This window comes from Myotis daubentonii, chromosome 2 (genome assembly GCF_963259705.1).
Source record: "Myotis daubentonii chromosome 2, mMyoDau2.1, whole genome shotgun sequence".
In the NCBI taxonomy this organism is placed as follows: domain Eukaryota; kingdom Metazoa; phylum Chordata; class Mammalia; order Chiroptera; family Vespertilionidae; genus Myotis; species Myotis daubentonii.
In genome coordinates, this window is record NC_081841.1 from 59373718 (window position 1) to 59394900 (window position 21183).

At 41.1% G+C, this 21183-nt stretch overlaps 1 protein-coding gene across 3 annotated transcripts in view; it reads left to right on the forward strand.

Annotated features, from left to right (window-relative positions):
* Window positions 1-2304: 2304 nt before the first annotated feature.
* SLC16A7 (solute carrier family 16 member 7) overlaps window positions 2305-21183 on the forward strand; it is a 162229-nt gene continuing 143350 nt past the window's right edge. For 2 of the 3 annotated variants that reach the window (XM_059683441.1, XM_059683439.1), the window contains exons 1-2: window positions 2306-2511; window positions 18455-18493. The gene's annotated coding sequence lies outside the window, so the exon portion shown is untranslated. Of the gene's footprint in view, window positions 2512-18454; window positions 18494-21183 lie in introns of all 3 variants that reach the window. The other variant, XM_059683440.1, reaches the window with a different exon arrangement.

Below are 21183 nucleotides of genomic sequence, written 5' to 3' on the forward strand. Positions count from 1 at the left end.
AAGACATCCTGAGCTAGGGATGAGATAATGCACCTTCTGTACCTGGCCCATTGTCCTGGCTCTGTTCATGTCTGTCTAACTGCCTACAGCAGAAACTAAAATTCAAGTTTTGTCCTAGCTTACAGACTAGCTATGGCAAAAGTAAGGCAATGTGAATTTAGCCAAGTGACTTAACTTTGTCTTCAAATTTGTAAATGTGAGTAATCTACTGCAGTTATTGTATTAAATGAGGAAATCCATCTAAGTACTTAGGACAGTGCCTGACATTAAGCCCTTGTGTGGAGGAAGAAACAAGAAACGTTCCTCTAACCTCCAGGCTCTTCTGCCTGGTGTTATTATCAAACAGACTTGAGCCAGATTAGTGTAGATGAAGAGGGGTCACATGCTAACATTGTTACTGATTGGGGTTACCTGCTAGGACCTGAGTTCTCAGATTTTAAGAGAGAGAAATGGTCAGGCTGCTTTAGCTCACTGGGAAGTCAGAGAAAAGGGGGCCTTGGAGACAGGCTCTGGGGGTTAGCAAGGGATGAGCTGCAGCTGCCCATTTCTTCCCTGGGGTTCCTTAGAAGATGGGGGGGGGTACATGCTTGTGGGGGAAGGGTAGAAAGGGGGACCCAGGTATATAAGACATCCTGAAGTAGGGATGAGATAATACACCATGGGGGCTTCGAAGTGTCATGGCAGGCTGGTAAGAACAGAGGTTTAGTAAATAGAAATTTATTCTGCCCTCAAGGTAGGTTAAAAGAGGCTATCTCTAATAATCACTTTTGGGAAAGGCTCTAATTCATGTTCTTCCAGGTAGTTAATTTAGGGGCAGGAGTTACTCTTGAGCTTGTGGCTAAAATTGCCTTTAGCTCAAAACACTTTCTTTCTTTCTTTCTTTCTTTCTTTCTTTCTTTCTTTCTTTCTTTCTAAAAAATATATGTCTTTTTAAAAATTTTTATTTTAGAGAGGAAGGGAGAGAGAGAGAAACATCAGTAATGAGAATCATGGATCTGTTTCCTCCTGTATGTCCCCTAATGGGTATCAAGCCTGCAATCTAGGCATGTGCCCTAACGGGGAATCGAACTGTGACCTCCTGGTTCATAGGTTGATGCTCAACCAGTGAGTCACTACGGCTGGGCTCAAAACAGTTTCTATAGCAGAGGGACATGTTGGGGTGACTTGATCTGAACCTGCACACATTTAATAAATACGTGAAATTTTCTTTTTAACTATATTGCCATTTTGATTCTTTTTCTTTGGGGCTTCAAAGTTCTAATGATTTTAGCTAACTTATCTTGGCTTCTCATAAATGATGCCAAGTTCTAAAATCAACAAGAAAAGCTTCCGGGAAGTTATATTATTATTATCTAGGATTAACATAACATTTTATCTTTCATTTTTTAAAGGCCAGAATGGGAGGTGAGGTCAGTTAAATTGACAGAAAAACTGCAGTAGGAATCCTCAAATCTAAGCCTGCGTTTATCCTTCTGGACAGTTTCTTTTCCTCTTCAACCTTCAATATATTAAAGGAACTCAAGCTAAATGTTTATTTCCAGTCTGTCCTCTTTCCAATTTCCCCAAGAAACAGGGGAGGGGGGGGGGGGGGATGAAGGAAGAGGGCAGTGGGTATCATTATCCCTAGCACTGTTCACTGTTAAATAACTAAACCCTACTTCGAAGAATTAAATCATTTGAGAAGCTAAAAGGAATTATTTACAAGTGACTGTCTTTCATTTCTGATGTATTTTCAAGTTCTTGTGCTGTTTCTATACTCTTCCTCCCACGGTGTACATTTTATTTTTCCCCTTCGCGTGATTTGGTTGGGAAGCCTAATCTCCACCAAGGCCATCCCGGCCCTGTCCCTCCCCACCAACCCCCACACCTTCATTCTCAAATGACCCACCCGTCCCCCTCCCAGCTCACAAAGAGCATCTCCCAGTCGCCCTGCACTCTGCCAGGCTCTTCCGCTTTTGCAGGCTTTTCTGAGCTGTACGTTGCACAACCCCCGGGGTATCTACACAGAACCGCGGCACACCTGAGAGCGTGTCAGGGCCGATCTGCCAACAACTCTTTCCTCTCTCCGACTTTCGGCGTTCCCTCTCGGCCAAAACTAAAACCTGAAGTGGAGTGCCCCGAGCCCTGGAGAAAGTGCCTCCCGCGTTGACAATCGCTTGGAGCATGCTCAGTCCTCCCGGACTCACAGGGCGGCGGTTTGTCCCCTCCCGCGGCCGGGCGGGTTCCTGCCGAGAGGATGGCGCTGGCCCGGGTCCTCCACCCCTCCCTCCCCTGCCCGCCCCCTCCCGCCCCGCTCCCGCCCGGCCCGCTCCGGGGCACCCACGAGGGCGCTCCGCGGCCGCGCCTCCCCTCCCGCCTCCTCCTCCTCTTCCACCTCTGGCTGTGGCGGGCGAGGACACGTCAGGGGCCATAAATAAATAAATAATTGCAGTCCCCCGGGGACGGCGAGGCGAGCCGGCTGCGGCTCGGAGGGAGCGGAGAGCGGCGGTGCCCACCCGGTGCCAGCGCCAGGTAAAGTGCTCGCCTGCAGCCCGGGAGGAGGAGGAGGAGGAGGAGGAGGAGGAGAGGGGCGGGCGCCCGCGGGGAGGCGGGCGAGCGTGCGACTTCACCCGCCGCCCCGGGAGCCGCACGCGTGTGCAGAAACTTACGGCCCGCCGGTGACAAACACGCCAAACGCCGTTTGCCAGGGAGCCCTTCTAGAGGCAAAAACAAACAACCCCCAGAGCTGCCCCCCCTGCGCGGAGCTCGCGTCCCCCTGCGCGCGGACCGCGGCGCGGCAGCTGCGGGCTCGGGGCGCACGCGTGGAGGAGGGGCTCCGAGGGGTCCCGGGAAAGGGGCTCCCCGTGCGCCCGCGTGCTCACGGCCAGGAGTTGCCCACGTCTTGAGCTTTTGCACGGAGACTCTTCTGGAGCGGTGCTTCCCCCTCTTCTTGGCCCAGGAGTCTTCCGGGGCTGGTTCCCGTCCGGCGTGTCCCCAGCATCCCGCCCTTCTCATCAGCATCCCTCCCCGGGCACCGGGAGCCTCCGGGGGCGGCCTGATTGCTGCAGGGGGTCGGGGCGAGGATGGGGCTGGCTGTCACTGTGCGTAGGGACCGTCTTCTCTTTTAGCAGAAGGTCGGGGCTCGGAGAGGCTGGGAGGGGACGTAGTACCAGGGAGGCTGTCTTCCTTCTGTTTTAGGTCCCCAGGTCTCGGTGGGGTGGGAGGCGGATGGAAAGGTGTGAGCTGTGGAGGTATGAGCTCTGGCCGGGGGGGATTGTGACTTTCAGAGAGTCTGCTGCCCCGGCTCACCCTGGGTTTCCGAGTCTCCTGCGCCACGTTGGGGGCACCGGGCCAGGTGGCGCGGGAGGCTGGCGGCGGCTCAAGGGCGAACTGCAGACTTTCGGATGCTGCCCCGCAGCTGCTCTCCACACCCGCTTTTCTCCCTTACTTCCGCCAAAGGGATTGCAGACTGGTTTGGCAAGGGCGGTTGTGAGCTAGGGCCACTTTCCCGGTAGGACTAGCCAGGGCTTTTTGTGGTCTGCGCCAAGTGTATTAAAAAAAATCACACACACACACACACACACACACACACACACACACACACCTCGCACGCGAGAGGAATGAGGCGTGGTTTCCCTACAAGTGTCTGCCTACACTTTTGCAGAAGTAATACGGAGAGGGCTGGGTTGCGTGAGAGCGGGCTGGTGGAAGTAGGAAAGCTAATATTTCATCTCCTCGCTTCCTGGATCTAATGAGAGACGCACCAGAGGAATAAAATAGCGATCCATAATGAGAATGATATGAAAATGACTGGGCAAGAGGAAGCAGTGGGCGCTGGATGTCCACTCCTGGCATCCCGTGCTTTATGGCTCAACCCAAACAGCTCAAGAAGCCCTGCAGCTATGTGCTGTGCCACTGGAACCACAAGTACTCAAGTCTGCATTTGGGGGCGTGTGGCTGAAAAATCTGAGCTGGGTGGTGGCTGGCAGAGAGTAGATGAGGTCTGAGCAAGGTGACTCTTCTTTAACCTTGGTGCAGCAGCCCTAGCTCCACTTTCTGCTTCTGACATTGCATTTAAAGGCGTCTAAGGGAGCAGGTAATTGAATCCAATGATCTCAGTGAAAGGGAAACATTATTACCTGAAGCAACTTGGTGTTTTGTAAACTACTCATGAACTCAAAAACAGTTTTTTGCAAAATTCCAATCAACAGTTTGCAATTAGGTCCTGCTTCTTTTCCTCCAGGGAGTGTTTTAATAGTGGTAAGTAATCTGAAATTTTAACATTTCATTTCCCAATGTCCAAGTTAGCGCATCTTCCTGTAAATGCTGGATTTGTTTGTAGACATGCATTTCCTCTTTTATATTACCTGGCTTATGTTTTTTGGCCTTGAACCCTCCTGAAGGGAAGGACAGCAAAGTGATCTAAAGAAATATCCTTTATCCAGAGTTATATTTTTGGAGCATGGGTCTGAAATAAAAAGGAAGTAACCTACATTTGGTTTTAGTTCTATATTCCTTCATCCAACATTTTTTGATACATTCACATGGAAAAAGGTAACTAACTCTAGAGTTAGACCTAGATCTCAGGCTCAGTTCTGCATTTTGTAAGGTGGTAATTATGTAACAATCTCATCCTCAGGTTTTCTTATCCAGAAAATGGGACTGTGGGCACCAACCATGAAGTGCTATTGTGAGAAACAAAGTGTATGGAAAACACCTAACTAGAGACTGGCCATTTTAAAACCCCTAAAACCATTCCAGACACTAAACCAGTGATGGCGAACCTTTTGAGTTCGGTGTGTCAGCATTTTGAAAAACCCTAACTTAACTCTGGTGCCATGTCACATATAGAAATTTTTTGATATTTGCAACCATAGTAAAACAAAGATTTATATTTTTGATATTTATTTTTATATATTTAAATGCCATTTAACAAAGAAAAATCAACCAAAAAAATGAGTTCGCATGTCACCTCTGACATGTGTGTCATAGGTTCGCCATCACTGCACTAAACTGTAGTTACCAAGATGAATGAGATTGGAATTCTTCTCTCAAAAAAATTCACATCTAGTCATCCAGTGTATCTTCCCTCTACCCTCTTCGCTTTTAGCCAATTTCCTTCTCAGTGGAACAGACATTCATTCCAAATAACTTGAAAGGGACTTAGCAGTCTAAGGAATATTTGTAAGATCTTCTAATAGTCAAATTTGAGAAAGGTGTCTTGCCTTAGAAACCTGTATATTCAACCCCATTTTTTTGACAATTGAGAGTGACCTTGTATAAACAGATATGAAAGATTTTCTTCTTGCTACGTAGCTGGCAGGCTACATAGCCATCTCAGACAGTGGATAAAGAAAAATTGAATTTATTTAAGGAAAAGGGGGTAGGAGATGGGATATCCAAAGGAAGGGCTGCACAGCACCAAGCCAAGGGGACATTGGGTGGATGATGGCAGCACCCAGGAGCTGAAGTTTCGTCCTTATATGCAGTCACTGGTGGGAAGCTCTTATCATTAGTGGGTCTGGGGGTTGAGCTGGTCCTGAGGCAGCCACGGTGTCACTTGTCTGGCTTTGCTGCTTTTCTGGGCCTGGAGCTGAAAAACACCGGAGCCTTTAGGGAGGAAATGGTCAGGGGATCTAAACCACCTGACTAGCAATATGAAAGATCGGGGGTCCAAACCCCATGACCAGTGCTATGCTAGGGGAGGATAGGTTACCCTGGTAGTGAAGTTCTTGTTTTTCCAGTTTTGCCCCCTTTCTGCCCTGGTGAGTTTCTGTACCTGCCCCATTATCCTGCAGTACTTGTAGACTTGGATGAATTGTTCAAGTTTTTGAGGTCCCCAATGATGTCTTGAGGTTCCTTTGCCACCTCTCAGGAAAGCAACCTTTGTTTCTTACCTGGAAAAACTACCATGAACCACATGATTAAGCAAGGTGACAGGCTTTTTTCAAGAGACTCTTATTTGCTTCTTAAGGCTTTCTAGTGACATCCAGAGTCAGTATATCTCTTTTAGGCATGACATCCCAGTCAAAATCTTGGTTGATAAAACTACAATTGGAAACTGGTCTTGCTGAATTCATGCAAAGAAATGTATTGCCATGATTCACTCATTAAGAATTGCCAAATTCTGGAGGGATCAGGTAGGGAGAAAACTATAAAAGCTCTAGGGAAATAAAAACAAGCTTTCTTATATCTGGAAGACAGAATGATTTTCATATAATGAATCTTTTGTTTGTCCTGATTATTTGCCAGTATTTTATGTTTTCAGTCATTATATAGAGTCCTAAAAATTTTCACTTTGAAGAGAAGACCTGTTTAGAAAGCTATAATTTAGAGTAAATCAAAGTTCTTGTCATGAATATTTTCATACTTAACTAACATATTTGTAAATGCATCAGAACAATACAATGGTTTGTAAATGGCAAACGTAAATAACGTGATTATAGACTTGACCATAAAACAATTGACAAAGAATCTTGTTTTTCTGTAAGATATAACATTTCAAGATGACAAGTTTTTGGTAAATAATAATTATTAGGAAATGACATGAAAGAATAATAAAGTTTATATTTTGAAATTCAATGCAGAGTTTTAAAATATATATAAAGAACAAACAATATGCAAGATTTTAAAACGTTGCACATGGCTTATTGGAAGTGTGTATTGAGCACAGGAAACAATTCATAAACACCCAATGTGTGGATTACAAACATCTGGAATACTACTGCCAGATGCTTCCCACAGGGAACTATTATTCTAGGCTTATCACTGACAGGATACCTGTTACTCCTGAGAATTTCCTGTTTGAACTTGGCTCTGAATCTTTGCAAGTTCCTTCCTAGAGCAGATTGAAATTTCTAGAATATCCATTTTACTAAAAATATATGTATATTATTATTTGACAAAGCTTCCCATGTAATTTTTCAATCACATTAAATAGGCCTAATTAGTTTAAAAACTTAGGGGAGAGAATGAATTCTTGAGGTATGTCAGGGCCTGTTAGAAGAACTAAAAGTCATTTCTCTGTTAAAAAAATCTTTTGAGCCTTGCTGATGTGTCTCAGTGGTTGAGCGTTTGACCCAGGAACCAAGAGGTCACAGTTCTATTCCTGATCAGAGCACATGCCCAGGTTTCAGGCTTGATCCCCAGTAGGGGGCGTGCAGAAGGCAGCTGATAGATCAGTGGTTCTCAACCTTCCTAATGCCGCGACCCTTTAATACAGTTCCTCATGTTGTGGTGACCCCCAACCATAAAATTATTTTCGTTGCTACTTCATAACTGTAATTTTGCTACTGTTATGAATTGTAATGTAAATATCTGATATGCAGGATGTATTTAGGCGACCCCTGTGAAAGGGTCATTTGACCCCCAAAGGGTCACGACCCACAGGTTGAGAACCACTGTGATAGATGATGTGATAGATGATATTTCTCGTCAATGTTTCTAATTCTCTATCCCTCTTGCTTTAAAAATCAATCAACACACACACACACACACACACACACACACACGCCCCTTGCTAGGCACGTGTGTGTGTGTGTGTGTGTGTGTGTGTGTGTGTGTGTGTAATTTTTTCTTTTGGTTAATCCTCACCCAAGTATTGATTTTTAGGGAGAGTGGAAGAGAGAGGGAAAGACAGAGAAACATCAGTGTGAGAGAAACACATTTATTGGTTGCCTCGTGCACACGTCTGACCAGGGCCCAGGCTGGGGAGGAGCCTGCAACCAAGATCCATGCCCTTGACCAGAATCGAACCTGGGACTCTTTGGTCTGCAGGCCGATACTCTATCCATTGATCTAAACTGGCTAGGGCAATAAACATATTTTTTAAAAAAAAGGCTTTTGAAATTTTAAACTTTGAGAAGGTTGGCAAATATACTTAACCAAACGATTATATCATAAATCTTTTGTAAATCTAGGTAAAACAAATGTATATATGTTCTGGTCACTTGTCTGGCTCTGCTGCTTTTCTAGGCCTGGAGCTGAAATACACATGAGACCTAGATGTCATCTTTAGGGAGGAAAAGGTCAGGGGTCTAAACCACCTGACCAGACCTATGCTAGGGGAGGATCGTTGCCTTGGGGATGAGGTTCTTGTTTTCTCAGTTTTGCCCCTTCCTAGGAATCCACAGCTTTCTGATCTAGTGAGTGTCTGTACCTGGCCCCTTGTCCTTGCTCTGGGGGTCTAACAAGACTGAGCTTCAGTATCTTCCAGACTTTGGACAGACGAATCCATTCACTCTAAGAAACCAAGGAGAGTGTAGTAATTGCATGGTGTTGTACATTCTGTATATCATTAACTCCTTTTATCCCTTTAACCACCCAATGAAGTTGTTCTGTCAGTATCCATGTTCACAGAGGAGGAATTTAGCCACAGAGAGTTAAGTAGCTTGTTCAAATAGCACAGCTACTAAGTGGCTGAGCTGGGGCAAGCACTGGGCAGCCTGGTTTTAGTCACTAAGTATTACAGCTTCTGCCTTGGATGAAGCTGAATGAGGGTGCCTGGGTTCAAATTTCCATTGACCCACTGGTTGACTTAGTTTTATGCAACATGGAGTAATACTTGTATGGTTTTTTCTGAACAAAAAAGATAACAAATGTAAGTTGTCTTCTCCTTTACCTGACAAAGAGAATGGCATGCAATAATACTAGTTATGCTCCTGTATGGCCCTTTACCCGCCTCCTTCCCCTACAATCCACCTCACAGAAAACATTTGCTCCAGGTCTTGTTATTTTCAAGAAATCTGTGTTCCTCTGAACTGCCTTGAAACTTGATCTGGACTTCTCTGAGGCCAGTTAATATATTTTATCTGGAATCATAACATTCAGGTAGATGTTCTATCTCTCTTTCTGGGTGATGTGGTCCTTGAGAGTAGAGACCATGTGTGTTCCATCTGGGAGCCCCTGTGGGACAAAGGTCTCTGTGGCAGGACAGGACAGAGGGTTCTGAAGTCTGGCTCTGCCGCGTACTAGCTAGTGTAAGTTGCGGAATCCCTCTGGTTTCTTCAAGTGTAAGAAGGGGACCATAATTAATTTCATGTGTTGGTTGTATAGATTAAACATATGATGCCTGTGAAATGCTTAGCACCGTGCGGAGCATATACATAGGCATAACTCAATGCATGGTAGGTAGTTGGCCTTATGCCTGTTAGATTGTTACAGGGATCACTGGCTTATTCTTTTAAACAGATTTTTGGAAACCTTTTGGAATGCAAGTTTCCCATTAGATGGGGGTACAGTGTTGGATTGTATACTAAACCACTAAATGGACTTTCATTGTCTGAGAGGTCATCCTGGTTTGTACAGACTTTCTCAACAGTGTTTGGATCAAAGCTATTAGGAAATGTGTTAGGAAACAACCGCATACTAAGTCTTAGTAAGTAATAGAACTTTTTAAAAAACTTCTAGAGAAACATACATACAGAGAAAGCTTTATTTTCCCAATTGGTCCCTTAACTGGTGAACCACAGTGCCTAGTCTACTTGCTGCTTACAATCATAATATGAAAGAATAGCTTCCTATGGACCATTGTCTAGACTTTAGAGGAAGATGTAACCTTTACCACACATATTTAGCAGTTAGTAAATAAGAGAGGTTATGTGTGTTTAAGTATAAACTGTAATAATCAAGAACACTGGAAAAAATTAACCACAAGTTAAACAATTTGAACTTGACTATAATAAAACTAGTTCACCTTGAAGTGGACGAATGGGTGCTTGGTTGCTCCAGACATATTCATAAACATTCATAAATATCAGTGTCATTTATAAATATCAGTTTAATAAGTGATGCATATATTTTGGAAAATACTTTTCTTATCCTAATACCAAAACTGTCTTGCAAATGTTCTGATTAAAATTCACTGAATCCTAAATGAGTTAATAAAACTTTTACAGGGCACTTGAGTGACAGCTACAAGATGCTGTGTAAAGATATTTGTGTTAAAAGTTTTAAGCAGTTAGAATAGTCCCATAAAAGGTGTCTATGTGCTTCAGTTATCTGAACTGCTGATGTATTCTTGGTAATACTAGGCATTAAAACAGCAATTTTCAATTGAAAATATTTAGTGTGAGTGGTGAATGCAAGAAATTGTTTAAAGATCTGTATAAAATGTTGGTATTTTTAAGAAAACATTTTATTGCAAACATTGTCTGTTTCCTCACCTAATAACACAATGAAATGTATCTCAATCATCTATACCCCTACTCAGGTTCTGATTAGAGTTAGTATGTGGAATATTATTTATTTATTTATTTGCCCTACTAAGTAATTTTCTTGAAGACCTATTTCCTTTGGAACTAGATTAGATAGGAATAAACAGTAAAACTAAAAGACATACATTTTCTTGAAATGCTTCTAAGGGGTGAACTATATTAATGATATTTACCTTATTTTAAAATCACTGCTCCAAAATTTCAGCATCTGAAGTTCTATCAGTTCTTCTCAAATATGCCAAAAATACATCTAGTGATAAACAGCAGTGTGTGACAGTGTTCTCAACAGGTGACACTATTGGTGTTTGGAGCAGACATCTGTTCCTTGTGTGGGAATGCATGACTTTCATTGGACGACATTTAGTGTCTATGGCCTCTGTCCTCCTTATGCCCCCAGCTTCCCCTCAAGTCATTGTAATTACCTAAACTGCCTCCACATTTAAATATATCCCTTGGAAGACTAGTACTAACTATTGTCCAATAGGTTAAAAATTGAGAATGTTTAAGAAAATTATCCTTGAGATCAGAGTATCTTCAAATAAGAAATTGTTTTGCTTTTTCTTCAAAAGATAACAATAATAATAATAATAATAATAATAATCTCACCCGGCTGGTATGTCTCAATGGTTGTGCATCAACCTATGAACCAAGAGGTCATGGTTCGATCCTGATCAGGGCACATGCTAGGTTGCAGGCTCCATTCCCAGTGGGGGGCATGCAAGGGGCAGCAGATCAATGATTCTCTCTCCTTTTCCCTTCCTTTCTTAAATCAATAAAAATATATTAAAAGATAATAATCTCTTGTGAAACTACTTTGATTTGAAGTGATAAGATTTTTCTCATAAGATTTATGTAATTATTAACATTTAATAATCAGATTATCATGGATCTCCTAGGCTCCAAATCTTCATTTGCTTTAGTTTTTTAGTTTTTGTTAATTCTCACCTGAGGCCATGTTTTCCATTAATTTTTTCAGAGACAGTGGAAGGGAGGGTGGGAGGGATAAAGGTAAGGGGGTGAGGGCGAGAAAGTTATTAATGGGAGAGAGACACATCTATTGGTTGGTTGCCTCCTGCATGCACCCCTATGGGGGCCAGGGATTGAACCTGCAACCCAGGTATGTGCCCTTGACTGGGAATCGAATGCATGACCCTTCTGGTGCGTGGGCTGACACTTTAACCACTGAGCACACCAGCCAAGGCAATCTTTATTTGCTTTAAACTCTCCACAGCTTTTGGCAATATTGGCACCTGCTGCTCCTCAGCCTCCTATTGGCTTCCGTGCCCTCTGTGTTCTCCTCTTACTTCTCTGACTGCTCATTGGCAGCTGGTTTGGCTCTCCTTTTACCTCCTACTCACGGAAGTATGTGTTCCTCAGTTTATGTTTTGAGTTTTGCTTCTGTGTATAGTCTATCAATTGGCAAAACTCATCTTCTCTTCGCCTTGGCTTTCACCTCAGTAGGAGTAACTCCCATGTCATTATCTTCAGCCCTGACCTTCACGTAGTCTCCAGGCTGACCTTTCCAAATGTCTTGCTGGACCGCTCCCCTTACTGTGGCTAACACCACCGACACCTTGTGGGTTCTTCTGAACTTTCTGTGTCTTCCTTCTTTCTGCTGCTCCCTCTGCTTTTATTGGCCTTATTATTTTACAGTATTCTAGTCTGGGAGCTTTTGAGACCCTCTCTCCCCTGGCCTTGTGACTCAGTCGGTTGCTAAGACTTGACGTTTGCATATCCAAAGTGTCCTCTGTTCTGATGCTGCCACAGAGTCCGGCACCTTTGACATATTTCCCAGAGTCATGGGTAGTCTCGTAGCAGATCTTGTCATTTCTAGTCTCTCACTGCACAAGTTAATTCTTCCGTGCCACCAGATACTCCAACTGAAGTACTTCTCTCTTACCTACTTGTAAATAACACTTTGGCGACTCCCGTTACCTAGGTCTGAGGAGCAACATTTCAGTCCTTGTTACTCCAGAAAGCCTTTCAGGCTCATCTCCCACTGCCGTCGTAGTGAAGTCAAACTGAAGTGTCCCCTGTGCCTTTGGTCATGCTGTTCTTTCATCTTGAAATGCTCTAACTTCTTGCTATTCCCATATTTCACTTTAATCTCATCTTCAACCTGAGCTTAAACACCACCTTCAAATTTCATCTGAAGCCCCTGAATGGGATGAAGATTCTTTTCTAAAATTTCAGTAACGTTGCATTTGTAACCTCTTTTATTTGTTTCAGCCATTTTATCACAGTTGCAATTGTATAAGCCTTCAGTTTCTTCAAATACTACAAATTTCGGGATGTTAACAATAATAACGAATTCACCTTTACATATCATTTAGCATTTTGGTGGATTATGGCATTTCAAGGAACTTAGAGGATATCTGTTTTTACTTCTATATGTTGTTTCTTCAGTGTCTTCAATAAACAATAATCTGTTGTTTACTTTAAGTATGCACAATGAGGCAGCCTGTTTAACCCAGTTACAATTGTTACTCGATTCTATTGCTTCTATGTAGGGCCCTTACTCAGCTTTCTGGCCCTCACAAAATAAACCCCTTTTTGGGTTGATTGACAGCCTGTACATTTGTGGTGATAGGTCATATGTTTATGTTTTCTCTATTAATATAACATTCTATTTTTCTAAATGTTCTTTGCATGACCTGGTTAAGCTCTTTTTTTTTTTTTTTTTTTTTTTATTAAGGCAATTAAGTTTTTGGAGACGTTCAAGTTTAGGAAAGTCAAGAAGTGTACAGAATAGTTCAAGGATGAAAAGGATTATTTATTAATGTAAGTGTTTGAACTCTTGTTCGTAACTCAATTAGCCTTCAATACCACCTCTTTTCTGATGAAGTCAGAGGCGAGAAATAGAAGTGTATCAGGAGATCCATCTATGGAAGGACCCACTGTTATCTCATGGCTGAACATTTATCTCTGGTCCTCAGCATCATGAATGAATAAATGAATAGACTACTGAAAGGAAGGAAAGAAAGGAAACCCACTTTAAATTTTGGTTACAATTAAGAATTAGGTACTCACTAAAAGTATTTATCTTTGTAGATGAATGGCATAGGAGGTAAAACGACAAACATGCCGTGTGTATTTGTATGTGTATAATAAATGAGTTAAGCGACACTGGACCAAGAGATAACATTTGAGTGAAATTAGCTTGCCTTTATTGAACATTTCAATATGTGAAGCATCCTCTAACATGTTTATTTTACATGTTTTAACTAGTTTAATCTTCAAAACCTTTTGACCCTCATTTTACAGATAAGAGAATTAGGGCACAGCAGTTTAAGTATTTTACCCAAGGTTGCACATCTCATCAGTAGGGGGATCTGGATTAACCACAATGTATATTTTTAATATTAGTATTTTAAAATACTCACTGATGCTGTGGGTTTTAAGAGATTCCAGGGGGAAGAAGCTTGAGAAATGTTAAAAAAAAAAAAAAAAGACTAGTCAACTATAATGAGTTTCGATCTGTTAAAACGTAGAGTCAGCGGAATGATGAGGCTTCCTTATTGCTTAGACGCCGTGATCGGCAAACTGCGGCTCTCAAGCCACATGCGGCTCTTTGGCCCCTTGAGTGTGGCTCTTCCTAAGCCTTAGGAGTACCCTAATTAAGTTAATAACAATGTACCTACCTATATAGTTTAAGTTTAAAAAATCTGGCTCTCAAAAGAAATTTCAATCGTTATACTGTTGATATTTGGCTCTGTTGACTAATGAGTTTGCTGACTACCGGCTTAGAGGATGCATCTGGAACCAAACTGGGAAGCTCAGAGAAAGGAATGACCTTGTGACTCTTTGTAAACTCAGAGAAGCTGGAGAAACCAGTAGGGACTGAAGGAATGATAAATCCAGACTTGCAGCTACGGGGCTGACAATATCGGGACAGTTAGCTATTATCACCAGAAGCAGCTTCTCAGCTGGGCACTGTCTCAAGTGGCAGCTATTATCCTGATAGACAGCGACCCAGGCAGGCACTATCGCGAGAGACAGACACTGTTGACAGGCAGCTACTCTCCTGAGAGGCAGCCTCTATCGCGAGAGGATGACACTATTGCGAGAGGCACCCACTATCATGACAGGCAGCTAGCTGTGAAACGCAGCTACTATAGCGAGAGGCAGCTACAGGGGATGGATTATATCGCCACAGGCATCTGCATGGCCATATCCGTGGCAGGTAATAATAATAAGGGGGGAAAATACAATATGGTCTCAAATGGAAAAATAATTGGTTATATTCATTAAAGGGAGAATAAAGACTCAGCAAGTTGAGGCTGTCTGTTAGAGAAACCCGAGAATCAGTGTAGTAGATGCTTCAATGCAGGTAAGATGCGAATGGCAACTAGATCTTACTCTCATGTCTTAAATCAGTTTAAATCAGTAAATAATTAAGCATTGCTGTGATGAAGTACTCTGCATAGAGAGCTGAAAAAAATATATATATAAGACATCTTTCCTGACCCCTTGAGGAGACTGTAATTTCAGAGATGCACTGTTTAAAGGTACAACCCAGAATAGGATTAAATGTCAAAATAAATGGTAGAGAGCAGTGATCTTCTACAATAGAGGTTGACAAACTATAGCTCTTGGGCCATATTCAGTCAGCTGCCTGCTTTTCCAAATAAAGCTTTCCTGGAATACAGCCACCGGTTTGTTTCAATATATTCTGTGGCTGCTTTCTTGCTGCAGCGCAGAGTTGAGTAGTTGTAACTAAGCCTGCAAAGCCTAAAGTATTTACTGTCTGGCATTTAGGAGGATAATATTTGCTGACCCCAGCTCTAGGATTTCAGAAGAGGGAGACTGTAGTATGTGATGGAAGAATTGAACAAGGCTTTAATGAAAGAAGTAGATATGTTTTGGAGCTGAAAGATAGATAGTATTTAAAGTGAAAGGAGCAGATGGCCATTGTAAGTGCCACAAAACTCAAAAGCAAACACTAAGATAAATACTAAAGTCTGCTGAAGTATAAGAATCATATCACTGTGTATAATTCATATACTATTTTAACCGTTTGCCTATGAGTGTATTTTTTTTAAGTATGCATCTAGAGCAGTGATTCTTCACCTTGAGACATTTGAGTTCATTGGTGAACTGCTTCAAGAAAAGATTTTTGTTTTATCAATAATCTGTGATACTAAAATATTGTTCACATGGAAAATCACTATTCTGGAGTATTTATTCATTGGACAAAATTGATTATTTTCTGCTGAGGACAGAGAATATATTTTTTCCCCCCATGTTGTCTCTACCTTCATAAAGTGCATGCATACTGAACATACACTAATAATTTTTGCTAATAACCAGGAGGTGCAAAGTGATCCACTGCCTATGCCTTGCCTGGGGCCATCCGGCAGGAGCTACAGAGTGATCTACAGATGCCTGCTACTTTTGTTGGGCTTAGATGTGCCCAGGAGAGGCCAAGGTGTGAAGCAAGGCAGGCTGCTGCTAGTGCTGAGCTTGGGGCCTCTTACTGATAGGTATGGGGCATGCGGACACCAGCTGCTGCTTATTTGAGAGATTTTAGGAAAGTCTGAAGCCTGAGTCAGGACAGGCCATTCATATGGAAAAGCTGCTGCAAACAGCTTTGGTGGGGATGCAAATTGGATGAGGCTGGAATCTCAGGAAATCACCAGGATGGAGCGAACAGTGTGAGCCAAGCTGATGGAAACTCAGACATGGTGCCTGCGTCTGTGAAGTGGGGGGTCTCAGCCTAGGAACAATGACCTTTGCCAGCTCTTTTGTCTGGGAGGAAGCTATCCCCTGAGTTCTTGCCCAGTGCCAGGTAATCCAGGTCCTCCCAGTATGTCCCTGGATCACCCAAAGCCGCTGCTCCTGTGTTGAGGGGTCTGGTGTGGGGCTGGAACTCCTTGCTTCTAATGGGAGACCTCTGCAGCCTAGATATCCCTCCTAATTTCCTGGCTGGCATGTCTCCGTGGTTGAGCATTGACATATGAAGCAGGAAGTCATAGTTTGATTCCCATTCAGGGCACATACCCAGTTTCAGTCTTGATCCCCAGTGTGGGGGATGAAGAAGGCAGCCAATCAATGATTCTCATCATTGATGTTTCTCTCTCTTCCTCTCCCTCTCTGAAGTAAATAAAAATATATTAATTTATATAGTTGTAGGACTTCCAGTAAGCCAGCTTTCAGGCAGTTCTGAATTGTGGTTCTGTATTTTAGTTGTCATTTTAATGTGATTGTGAGAGGCGGTGAATACTAGCATTTACTTATGCTGCCATCTTGGTTTCCTCCTGTTTCTATTATTCATATAGTTCCCAGTTACTTATTGCATGGTATCTTCAATGTAGCAGTTAAGTGCTTGAATGCATTTACCTAAAGGCCTCTGTCAGAAGGAAAACAAAGAATCAATGCAAGTTAATATGAGTTTCTTTTTCTGAACTTAAAAAGCAGCAGGTACTGCAGAAATATTTGCATATCACTATTAGATATGACAGTATAGGAGATAAATGAGTAGATAGGAAAAGGTGAATGTTTCGAAGAAGCCTCAAGGAGTATAAGAAAATGTAAGTCCATCACTGTGGGCAATATTAGCATCTCTGTGGAGAGTAACCTGCTGCATGGAGAATATTAATTACACAAGGTAATGTCCTGCCACTGGAGGATTTACAGATCTAAAGCTCATCTAAAAATTTTTTTTTAATCTTTAATTTTTAAATAACGTGTTAATTTAAGGAAAAAAACGCTGCATGGAGGAGTCATGAAAATTTTAATTGTGTTTTAAATATTTTTATCAATAACATAGATTTGTGACTCTATCTCAATAAGGTACCTAAGTTCATTATCTATGGACCTATCATTAATTAAAAAAATATTTTAAATGCTTAGAAACCTAATTTTACTTTAGTATTTGTGATCAAAATTATTATGCATATTTGATCTAGAACTTCATTTAAGAGTGAGTATTCCATTCAACTTGTTTAGTCTATAAGCTATTTTAAATTATTTCATCTTTTATTGGGCCTCTTGCTTTACTAGCTTTGGCCTTGAAGCAATATTACTTGTTTTCTCTTTAGCTACGCACTCAGATATTGAGTTGCGGTCTATGAAATCTAAATTTGAACATGTAACTTTTTGGCATTCTCTTGGTGTCCTAAGGATTCTCACAAGGACTTACTCAGGTTTTTTGGAGTTCGAAAAGGGGAAAGAGAAATGGATATAGGGGTTTTATATGCATCACCTCCTGAAAGTCATTATCTGACAACCTCAACATCTCTGTAACATGAGGGAATATTATCAGTTATTATTACTACCTACTAATAGTATTTTATAGGAGAGAGTTGATGGGAAAAACAAGAAATTCTCCATTTAAAAATTATTAAAATTAAAATGATAGGGGGTAATATTAAAATTATGTTTTATTAAAATCATTGGGGGTTATAATAAAATTACGTAGGTTTTAAGTGTACAATTCTATAATACATCTTCTGTGTATTGCTGCATGTGTTTATTATCCAAGGTCAAGTCTACTTCCATTACTATGACCTTCTTTACCCTTTACTAAATGCTCCATTGTGAACTGAACACTTTTATAGACAGATTATTTGCACAGACCATCTATTTATTTATAAGGCGATGTATAATATATAAGTTGCAGTTTGCCAAAGCCAACGGTCTAAGGCCAATAATTCAAATAAAGCTAAGTTGTGCAAATTAGGTTTTCCTGTATTATTGGGCTTCTTTCACAAAAGTGGAAATAGAGAATCAAGTTGAAAACATACTAGGATTCTGACCAACAATCCTACTGAAGGTTATTAGTCCTGACCAACAATCCTACTGAAGGTTATTAGTCCTGAAATTAACAAACATAATATTGCCGGATTGTCTATTGGGGTGAGAAAAGTTTTTACGTGAATATTTTGGCTCCTGAAAAGGACCGTGTTTTGTAATGAAGTCATTAATGATTTAAAGGAAGTGGTTCTGATGTGCTCTTTATTTTATTAAAAGGCATCAGAATAATATAGGGTGGTTGAAGTGCCATGATTCTGTAACTTTATTTCATTAGAGAATTAAACTTTTTTTAAAAATCATACATTATTTTGCCTGTAGAGCCATCTCCTTTTTATATTCCTGAGAAGTTTCTGAAATTCCTAGAAATCTGAAAATAAAAACACACAACCACATCCTTTTTCAATTTTTCAGTATAATTTTGTTTCAAATATGCCGGTGATGACTAATAAAAACTTTTCTCTACTTTCGTTTGACACTGATTTTCACCTTTTTTCTTTTCTTTACAGTTGTTTGTAAGAGGAATTTCCTGATACGACTGAAAACAGGTATGTGGAGAGAAGCATGTGCCAAGATTGGCACACATTCAGGTGCTGAGGTGGCTGCCTCTGTGAAACAAGTACACGGTGTATCGCACAATTATGCCAATCATGGTGCCGCCAACGTTGCCAGGCATTCTTATCTTTGCTCTGTACTCCTGTTCTTGAGTGTCATGAATGGTGCTGCCATTGCTCCAGAAATCTGCCTTTGGTCTGTTTCTGAAACAGTATCCTAATCAACAGAAAGACTTGTTTTTTTCTGGACTTCGTCTTGGTCATCAGACTGGATTTATCCTGGGAACTCTACTAGTAAGTACCAGAGAGGCTAAAAAGATGGGTCTGTTGGAGCTGCTTGTTGCCTCATCTTGGGCCCTGGCCTGGTTCTTGCTCCATGACTTGACTCTGTTGAATCTTGGCATTGACTCTGGCCAGGACCTAGTGACTGTTCCCTGAAATGCCCTTCAGCTTTACTGGAAGGGGAAACTACAAATGATAGTCATGGGAACCTAACAGTTGCCAAAAGCCAGACTGACAAAGAAAAACATAAAGGGCAAGCAACAGCATGATGCCTGCAGTAACAGGCTGGTAGCTTTACCACCCTAGGCTTGTGACCTTTACACATAAATACATAGAGTAGGGATTTCATTGTACAGCATTTTGCTTGTTATTTAACAAAAGAATTGGAGGCACATATTAATGTATTTATTGAGGGTAGGGAGCACCCTATAGTGCCGAAATAACATCATTTTATAGAAATTCTCTTTTGCTCCATTTATCATTTACTTTGAACAGAACTAAAAAAGTAAACAACTACAGAAATCATTTGCCACGCAATTCAGATAGTCTAGTAGAACACTAAGAGTGTCTAAATTAGCATTTATCCTCTATAAGTAAGCTCTTAGTTTTTCCTATTTTAATATTTCTTTAAAACATATTTTTATTGATTTCAGAGGGGAAGGGAGCAGAAGAGAGAGAGAGAAACATCAATGATGAGAGAGAATCATTGATCAGCTGCCTCCTGCACACCCTTTCCTGGGAATCAAGCCCAACACCTGGGCATGTGCCGTGACCTGGTTCATAGGTGGACGCTCAACTGAGCCACACCAGCCGGGCTATTTTAGTTTTTTTTTTAATTAAAAAAATACTGAGTTAGATGTTTTTTACAATACCAAAAAAAAAAAATACCCAGTTTATTTTTAAGTTACATTATTTGTATTTTGTGTAAAAATAACCCTGTCATCTTCTTAAGACTGCTTGATTCTGCTCCTTAGTTATTCAATTAGTTCAAGTCAGCTGTTTGTAAGGGCAAAAATAATGTTCAATAGAATGAGAAAGGGGGACTAACTTTTATTATGGAGAAAAGTGTTGTCCATGGAAATTAGAAGAATTTTAGCATTTCCAGAATAAGCCCATTTTATGAGAAAAGCTAAAACACATGTATTTATTTCCACAGTTTTCCTAACATTAATTATTTAAAAGGTATCTCAAACTCATTTCTCCTGTTATACTTAATAACATATTTACTAGCATCATTACTCCATTAAAAGTCATATTCTGCTTAAGAACTTACTTCAAATGAGTGATATTTTATAGATTTTAATTGTTACATGTTGTGGCATAAATACAATCTTTGGAGAAGTGGCTGGCTAACTTTATTAAATAATTAATGAATATTTTTTTCTAATACATAATATTTTGAGTTAATATGTAGTGTGAGGATGAAATTGCTTCTCTCTTTTTAGCATTACTTTTAGGCCCATTTCTTCATAAAATATGTAATAAAAAAATTTAATCTGCATATATTATTGCTCTATTCTTCACATCTTTAGCCATGGGAATATATTACTTAAATTAGTGCACACTCTAAGATTTATAAAGGCAAAATGGTTTCTTCTAATTAAATATATGCACCCTCTCATTTATCATCATCTATAATAATAAAAACATAATATGCAAATTGACTGAACGGCTGAACAGCAGAACGACCTTCCGGACTACCTTCCAGACAAAGCCGCGGCTGCGAAGGCCTACTTTTGCACAAATTTCGTGCATTGGGCCTCTAGTTATTAATATACTCATAATATTCTACTTGGCTCTGGACAGGCACTAGTTTCCAATCTACAGTTATTCAGGCAATGCCTAAGTTCATAATTTTTCACACTTATTTGATTACACATGCCATTTTTGAACAGAATTTTATAACACTGGAATTTTATGAAGCACCATTTAGCAACCATAGTCTTTTTTTTTAATTTTTTTTATTTTATTGATTTTTTACAGAGAGGGAGAGAGATAGAGAGTTAGAAACATCGATGAGAGAGAAACATCAATCAGCTGCCTCATGCACACCTCCCACTGGGGATGTGCCCGCAACCCAGGTACATGCCCTTGACCAGAATCGAAGCTGGGACCCTTCAGTCCGCAGGCCGACGCTCTATCCACTGAGCCAAACCGGTTTTGGCAACAACCATAGTCTTGAGGAAAGAACTTTGTGTTTAAGACCAAATAGACTTTTGAAAGTATTATTTATAAAGCCCTCAATGTGCTTGAAGAGGAACTAAATTTGGATTTCATTTTCAGAGTTCTAAACATGTGACATATTCTCAGGTGTTTTATAATACACTAGAGGCCCGGTGCACAAAAATTTGTGCACTCGGGGGGGGAGGGGGGGTCCCTCAGCCTGGCCTGTGCCCTCTCGC